The sequence below is a fragment of the Staurois parvus genome, unplaced genomic scaffold, assembly GCF_062004578.1.
Source record: "Staurois parvus isolate SC_StPar_1 unplaced genomic scaffold, SC_StPar_1.0 ptg000450l, whole genome shotgun sequence".
NCBI classification, from domain to species: Eukaryota; Metazoa; Chordata; class Amphibia; order Anura; family Ranidae; genus Staurois; species Staurois parvus.
This window is the reverse complement of record NW_028318246.1, coordinates 2,131,136-2,139,966: the sequence shown is the minus strand read 5'-3', so window position 1 is coordinate 2,139,966 and position 8,831 is coordinate 2,131,136. Positions and strand designations below refer to the sequence as shown.

General features: G+C 36.4%; 1 long non-coding RNA gene across 1 annotated transcript in view; it reads left to right on the top strand.

The window, feature by feature from the left end:
• Positions 1-219: 219 nt before the first annotated feature.
• Positions 220-8,831, top strand: part of LOC149453159 (uncharacterized) — a 107,331-nt gene continuing 98,719 nt past the window's right edge. The window contains exon 1 of the long non-coding RNA XR_016314731.1: positions 220-356. This is a non-coding gene — a long non-coding RNA (uncharacterized LOC149453159). The remainder of the gene's footprint in view (positions 357-8,831) is intronic.

Below are 8,831 nucleotides of genomic sequence, written 5' to 3'. Positions count from 1 at the left end.
GTGAAACTTCCACATTGAAAAAATTCCTTCAGTCATTCTTCAACACAGAGGAAAAAAAAAAAGCCAAATAGGAGGATCCCCTGAGGCACAGAGTTTTTAACTTGGCCAATCCTGCTGGCCTAATGTCTGCCATTTTAGCCAATGTTGAAGCAGGGAGTGCGTCACGTGCTCACCTCCACCCCTCCTTTCACTCTGCTGCCTTTTCAGAAGACAGGAAAAAAAAATCCCCAGTTCATGTAAGGTCTGCAGCTCTAAGAGATGCACAATCTCAGTCTCCTGCAGACTGTGTGTTTTCATCTGCCTCTCTAGAGCCTCTGAAGATCAGGAATGTCTGGACAGAAACGTGGCCATATCCTGTAAGTGTGCCCTTTATTGTCTTCTCTTTAGAAATAATAAGAATGCATGATATATTGCCTTTCTTTCATGTGATATCATTAGAAAAGGAGTTCCCTAAATGACACTGTTGTGCCAAGTCATCTCCTTTACAGAAGGAAAATGTCAATAAAGCAAATGGAATGTCTGGCATATTAACTGCTTTGCTGCCAAGCTGACCGATTATACAAAACACACAAAACCAAAAGCTTAATAGTTTCCTTGCAGTATATTATTTTATGGTACAATTAATAGGGTAATGATTATACCTTCATTTAGTAAATCAGTGGATTGTGTTACTGTGTTAATAGGTCTCATTGTCTATACTCTGCTTGTTTTTGTTATTCTTGCACAGAAACATACTGTACTTTTGTATAATGGGTGGAATCTGCACGTTTAGCTGAATCAGATTTCTTGATATTCGGTTCAACAGGAATAACTCATGTGTTTCTTAGATACTCTGGTCATTTAAAGAAAAAAAAACTTTCTGCATATCCTCATGAAAGTGAACTGATCATTTTCCAATCCCAATTAAACAACCTATCAACAAGTATAGTATCCATGTATATTATAGTAGATCTCAATGAATGAAGTTGATGACACACAAGAGAGCAGAATAAGAGAATGTTGTGTCTTTTAGGACAATGATTAGTATCATCTAAGGTAATGTTTTATATGAAGGGGTGACGTTCACTGAAATTATATACTCCTGACATCATCAACAACGCAATAATATAATGATTATAAAGTAATTAATTGTAGAATTGTAAAGTGCCTTTCACAGTAAGCAAAGAAAGAAGTAAGGGGGGGGGGAGAAAGAAAGAAAGAAAGAAAGAAAGAAAGAAAGAAAGAAAGAAAGAAAAAGAGAGAAAGAAAAAGGGAAATAAATAAAGAAGGAGAGAAAGAAAGGAAGAAGGAGAAAGAGAGGGAGAGAAAGGAAGGAAGAAAGAATGAGAAAGAAGAGAAAGAAAGGGGGAAATAAAGAATGAGAAAGAAGAGAAAGAAAGAAAGAAAGAGGAAAGAAAGAAAGGGGGAAATAAATAAAGAAAGAGAGAGATAGGAAGAAAGAAGGAGAGAGAGAAAGAGAAAGAAAGAAAGAAAGAAAGAAAGAAAGAAAGAAAGAAAGAAAGAGTGTGTAAGTGAGAAAAAAGGAGAGAGAGAGAAAAAGAGGGAAAGAAAGAAAGGAGAGAGAGAGAGAAAGAAAGAAGGATGGAGAGAGAGTGTATGAGAGTGAGAAAAAGGGAGAGAGAGTGAAAAAGGAGAGGGAAAGAAGGAGAGAGAGTGAAAAAGGAGAGGGGAAGAAGGAGAGTGAGAGAGAAAGAAAGAAAGAAAGAAAGAAAGAAAGAAAGAAAGAAAGAGAAAGAAGGAGAGAGAGTGTGTGAAAGTGAGAAAAAAGAGAGAGTGAAAAAGGAGAGGAGAGAGAGGGAAGGAAAGAAAGAAAGATGAAGAGAGAGAGAAAGAAGGAGAGAGAGTGAGAAAGGAGAGAGAAAGAGAGGGAAAGAAAGAAAGAAGGAGAGAGAGAGAAAGAAAGAAAGACAGGAGAGAGAGTGTGCAAGTGAGAAAAAAAGAGAGAGTGAAAAAGGAGAGGAGAGAGAGGGAAAGAAAGATGAAGAGAGAGAGAAAGGAGAGAGAGTGAGAAAGGAGAGAGAAAGAGAGGGAAAGAAAGAAAGAAGGATAGAGAGAGAGAAAGAAAGAAAGACAGGAGAGAGTGTGTGAAAGTGAGAAAAAAGAGAGAGTGAAAAAGGAGAGAGAGAAAATGAGGGAAAGAAAGAAAGAAGGAGAGAGAGAAAGAAGGAGAGTGAGAAAGAAGAGAGAGAGGAAGAAAGAAGGAAGGAGAGTGAGAGTGACAGAGAAGGAAAGAAAGAAAGAATCTTTACTCAGCATCATTAAGTAAAAGGTTTAAAATTTGGGCCTCAGAACAGAAAGTAGTGTATTTGGTCAGTGATGGTTTAAACACAGTATATCCCAGCTCTTTAAATTACAAGGTGTGATTTTAGAAAAGAAAATTACTTTTTACACACTATTTGCAGGATGCTTCTATTAACGTTCAAAGAATGTTGGTTGATGCATACATTTACAATTATGAAACATCCTTACAGTGCAACGTGAGTGGGACATCATTATTTATATGTCAGAGCACATCTATGTACTTGTATGATGAAATTTAGGGAGTGGCTGCATTGAGCAATAATGAAAATGATCATATAGAAATAACATATAATGTGTAGAGTAAAGAGATGGACTATATGATGTAATATATATGGAGTTAATCTGGTGTGTAGAGTTTTGTGCCATGATATAGGTGTTCAGTTTTTGAGCATGTAGCTATGAATTTATGCATGCTAATATATATATATATATATATATATATATATATATATATATATATATATATATATGCAATCCAATAGAATAGACGCATATTATACACACAGATTAAAAAAAAATCTATGGGTATATTGTATGGATGCCCATATTGTAAATACATGTTGTAAATATATATATATATATATGTCTGTGTATGTTTCTTTATACATGCCTTTATATGACAAGTGAACTGAGAATGTGAAAATGCTTGTGTATCTAGCCTAAAAAAATGTGTCATTTAAGCGCTTGCTGTTTCAGGAAGAAGAATGGATACTTCCATCCACATAGTCTAGCTCCCTCCTGTTTCTTTGTCTGTTTAGTGTTACCGTCTGCCTTCACCCCACCCCCCCACCCCTTCCATCACCCAGTATGTTGGAGACACCTGAATGCCGACAGAGTGATCCGCAGAGGTTCAGACTGTCTGGAATTCAGCCATGTACCCAGACTTAATTTTCAGCCATAAAGCAGACAGCACTCTGTGTACTCCTGACTGTGAATCACTGCAAGCTGATTACATATGAAAATTAGTTAAAATTGCATTTTGTTAGCCTTAACTGATTTTTTTTTCCGAAGTTAGCAAATCAGCCAATATAGAATAGTTTTTAGGCTGCTCTGGGTTTTCTATAGTAGCCCATTGTCTACAAATTTTAGGTTGCTTGTTGCCAACTTTTGTTCTGTGTGGGCCTTTATAATTCAGCTGGTTATAAGCTTTGCTAAACAATGAACATGGAAAATTTTGAGATGTTCTCATTGTTCTCAGTACCATAAATTGCAGAAATATCATTATAAAAAACAAATTGTTAAACAGAACTTAAGAGTTCTACGAGCAAGGATATAGATAACTATATTTTGGTGTATTTGCTGATCACATTGTGCTCAGTATGTCGTACCAGCAAGCATCGCTTACCCTGCATCCTGTAAGACAGCTCACAACAAATAAGGTTCTACTAGCTGCTGACTGGAAGCCTTTACAGTGTCAATTTAAATGCACAATCCTTTCATCCCCCGTCTTTTGTAAGTGCCTCCTTTATCAGATGATTACATCCACTGTGCTATAAAGGCCTTCTGAAAATTATAGCTGCTTAAGCACAGAACAAGTCAAAATAGAGCCAGATGACATTTTCTCACTGCTGTGATCTCATTACCCTATGTCTACTAGGTAGAATTTAGAAGCCAGGCAGACAAGGAGATGATTTCAGAAGGGAGTATATCAATGATGAAAAATAATTTACAAAACTCCCAGTGTATCAACAATGCATAACTGTTAACTGAAGTACTGCCCTCGTTCATTGACCTTTTATTTCATAAACTGGTTATCTCCTCTTTTCCTAAAAGTAACCAGTACCAAAAGTCATCAATACACCTTTGTCTGCAAATACTAGGTAGTATAGGAACTTCCTATATACTGCAGTACTAAATGATAGATCAATATTTATAATCTGGAACACTTGTGGTCTCTGACTTTAGTATCTAGACCAGGACCAAAAAATACTACATTGTTTTACACCAGCATTGCTCTTCGCATTCTTTTCATAGTTCACCAAATAAATGTTATAGACATAATGCTTTTACTTTATTATCGTTGGAAGGCACAGTTTTGGTGTTTGTGAGAACATACTAGTGTTTTTTTATTGTCTACAGACCTTGAAAGTTACCACAATTGAGTACAATATATTGATGGGAGCACTTCAAACAATGTTTTTTTAAGAATTGTGAGAAAATAAGACATTGCACATTTTTAGACCGAATTTCAGTGTTTTGAGATATTACATGAGTAACAGTCTTTAATTGTCCAAAGAATCACAATGGTTTGAGGAAGCTTCAATATAAAAATATGGAAATACGTCTGGTTTACTCTTAAGATTAAACCATACTAGGCCAATTTCATTAGTTTGAAAATGTTTCATGAATTGTGAAATTCACTGTTGTCAAATGAAATAAAGGATACCATATCTGACAGTCTCCCAGTCTGGCTCTGATGGACATATCAGATGGTGACCCAGTTTCTGTTGTACAGTGCATGACAGCCCTGAACTAGCATTCTCAAGGATCAAACAAGCTGAAAACCCATCTGATCCCTATTGTGTTCCCTGGAATCAGACTTCTGCACCTGTCTCCCCCTCCTCTCTTCCATTACCCTATCCAGGAGTAATTCTCTGATTAGAACCTTCCTATTTTGAAGAACAACTTCATATGGTCAGTGTAGGCAATGTGTAGCTCTGATTTACCAAAATTCACATAGTATCAAACACATATAATTCATTCACGTTTTGCAATTTTTTTAAGGAATCTCTTGGAGTGTGTCCATTATAAACATTAGTCCAGGGTGTAAGCTTTTGTTAATTATTCCTTCAATGTACAAAAGATCATTTTGGGGCTGTATACTAGCCAGGAAAATCCACATGTGTATTTTAAATTTCTCTACGTCAAACATCCTATTTATGGATGTCCAGAGAATTCTAAAGTACTTTCCTGCCAGTTAATGTTAACATGCATAAGAAGAACTTTTAAACGTTACTTCATAACCTTTTATCACTTTTCTTTGTAAAGGTGTTAGGTTGACTTTGTTTCTTTTATTCAAAAGTATTGCTCATTCTAACCTTACTTTTTTTCATGCTTCTTAAAAATAAGCAGGAGTTTGCACTACACATCAGTCCACATCTGAATATGTCACCAAATTTAAAGTGGCTACAGATATTATTGAACGGTGAGATGTACAGGCACCAAGCACCCTGTGTTGCTCTCTCTCCAAGTTTAGAAACAGGAGCACTTTAGGGCTCATTCACACCAAAGAGAAAGACGTCACTTTTTCTGCATGTGTTCTGTAAGGACACAACAAAATCAATTGTTCTCTATGTGCCCTGTTCACACCACAACACTGGTATCACATACAGATTTTTTCTGTGTAGGAATCTGCAACATGTATAAAACTAATTGAAGCGCGCATGAAAAGTGATGTAAATTGGTGTCTCTGCACGTGAAATCTGTGCATTATTCTACATCAGATTTTCTGCATGTATAGTGTGAACGAAACCTTAGTCTTCCTAGCTTATAAAAACGCCACACTGGCAAACTGTCTTCTCTATGTTCACCTTTGGCTAAGTCTGGTGAGCAATGTCTTCATAAAAACAGAATACTTACTGCCATTGTTGCCAAATACCAACATATCCATGTTTATTGTCATTAACTTCGCCTAACAATATTACAATTTCATATTTATGTGTGCACTGAAGAAAGTACCACCTTCTTTAATCCCTCGATGCTTAAAGAATACCTGGCAAAAAGGTAACAGGTACATGCAATTGGACAGTGATGATCAAATTAGGAGGTCTGCTTATTCAATGATTGTTGATTTGCTTGAGTATTTCCGTGTGCAGATTGTGAGATTATGAGATTGTATGCAGAAAGGGAAAATCTAATACATATTCAAGAGAGTCATAAATGTGGAACTTGCTGATTTGCCTTGTTTTTGGACCAGTGTGCTCATCACTAGAGATTGGACTTGTAGTGCACTGGTCTTGAGATATAAGAAGCTAACTGCTTGTTTTGTCTTGGGGATGATAAGTAAGGTTGAAATCTTTTTTGTCACTTCCCTAGACGTTCGCTCCCCCTTTTGCTCTGCTGGAATATGGGCAGAACCTCAGCATCCTCACATACAACATCGGACCAATGGTCCTGCATTGTGCATAATGACGTCAGAGAGCTGTAACCAGTCAGGCAAAGAAGAGAAGAGAAGACCAGTCTTCTAAACAGGAGGAATCCTGAAAAAGAGGAAACCTTTTTTTCCTATTCCTCTAAACAAAACAAGCATTTAATTCTTGAAGTGCCGAGGGGGCTTGACTATAAGGGTTACTCTTTCACTAGTTTGGAGTTCAGCGCTAGAATGTGAAAATGCAGTCAACCTTATACTTTTTTTGACCATGGAAGTGCAGAGTCAAGCAGTTTTCTTTCCTTCAACCTGTGGTTAAAGGAAATAAAATTGCATAACGTATGGCCAGTCTTAAGCCGGCCATAGACAGTTTGCATCTTGGCCAGTTTAGCAGGGACTGGCTGAGATTCAATCCATGTATGGGAAGGTTGAATGAACACAAGTTGATCGATCAATCAACTTCAGTACAACCAGCCTGTAAGATTTTACATGTGATTATTGTTAGCGGCTTTTATAGCCTCTAGCAGTAATTACTGTGTTCTCTTGGCTGGGATGGCTCCCCCCCCTGTGCCAGGAGAACACAATTGGAGGAAAAGGATAGCAAATCACTTGATTCCCCCTTCAACACAGTCAGTGTTGATGGGGGAAATGAGCAATTTTCTTTCCTGCAACCTGTGGAAAATCGCTCCATCTATTGCCGGATTAAGTATATGCACATCTAGGGAGACAATGAAACAAGTTTATGCAGACACTGGTGTACATCAGTATAGGCTAGACAAGTGAAAATGCTAATTTGTGTGGTTTTTACATACACAGAATTGTATACTTGAAATACAGTATGTATTTATCATGCAAGTTGCTAATTTGAATGTGTATTAAAATACATTTGTTAAAACAAACCTGTGACAAACTAGGGTTGTCCAGTTTGACCATTTAATCTACAAATGTAAACCACAGTAAAAACTAAAGGTAAACAATAAATAGATAGATATAGGCATCTGACTTTATATACAAATCTTGTCGCACACCCAATTCTTTCCTATTGGTTCTTCAATGCAATAACTATCGTGTGGGCAAGGCCAAGTGTAATTTTTACAGAAAAAGTTGACATTTACAAATACATTCCATAGCCTATATTGTTTTATGCGGTTATCTATCATATGATTAGTTTATGTTACCATAACTGTGAATGTTCTACTTTAGGATGTGTTTTGTATATTTATTTTACCTTGACCTGTGGTTTTGTCTTATAAAATGAACTTTTTACTACACAGTTTTAATGCAATACACACTTTATCTAGAATATATAATAGGTATCATGTGCATGTGCATGTGCTTGTGTAATTTGGCTTTAGTACAGTGCTCCTTCAATATGTAAATTCATATGACAATTAATGTTGTTAGAATCCACTACAGTGAAAATTTAATATTGGACAGCAAGGGCATAAAATATATTTGTTAAATGGAAAAACTACTCTCACGTTAAATTTATAGTAATAACTCAAATATGCACATGGACAAATATTTTATCTCTTGGATGTAACATCAGTGATTTTGCAGTCAGAGTTTTCTTGGTAAATATGTTCCTACTGAGGTGCCACACTTCTGGTTACAGCCTCCTGCAACACCTTAACAGTCTGTTAAAACATTGTATTTTTTTTTCTAAATGCAGTAGTTCAAACTTAACTCCAGGCAGCCTGCTAAATGCACTGATGTAATACATATATGGGAACTGTTTTACTTATTACAGTATTTCTGCCCATCCGGTTCTGAGATGTACACAGTTTCCCCTTCCCCCTTCGTGTAACAGCCAAGTGGATGGTGCCACTAACATTTATGGGATACAGCATTAGCTCTCCACCCCCAACCTAACTGGATGGTAATAGAACAGCAGAAGTCTGATGGGGTCATTGTCCTGCTCTACTACTATTGACATAGTCCTTGTCAGCCCATTTGCATGGAGCAAACCTGATTGGCTACCAGTACTTTCCTATTCATAGTTAGTCTGGCTGAAAAAAGACAAAAGTCCATCCAGTTCAACCATTAAAAAAAAAAAGTTATAATCCTATACCCACAGTTGATCCAGTTATTCCAGTGAGAGTGTGCTGTATAGGGGACAGCAATCCCAAGTCAAATTCAGGCACTTACACAGATTGCATTAAAAAATATGTTTGATGAATTATTACTTACCACCTAAATGCAATGATTTGTATATTTTACAGCATATCTGTCTGGAGTACAGATTTCAGCTTCCTATTAATAGTTTTTTTGTTAAATGTTTAAAACTTTGATCATTAGGGACAATTCTGAAAATACAAATATGTAATAAATGGAAGCTTTTCTTTGTGCATTCATGTCTATAGTCATTTAATCTAATCAATGTTAAACTTTTTTAATAAATAACTCACTTTTAGGTGACCTTGTGACATTAATTACCAATATT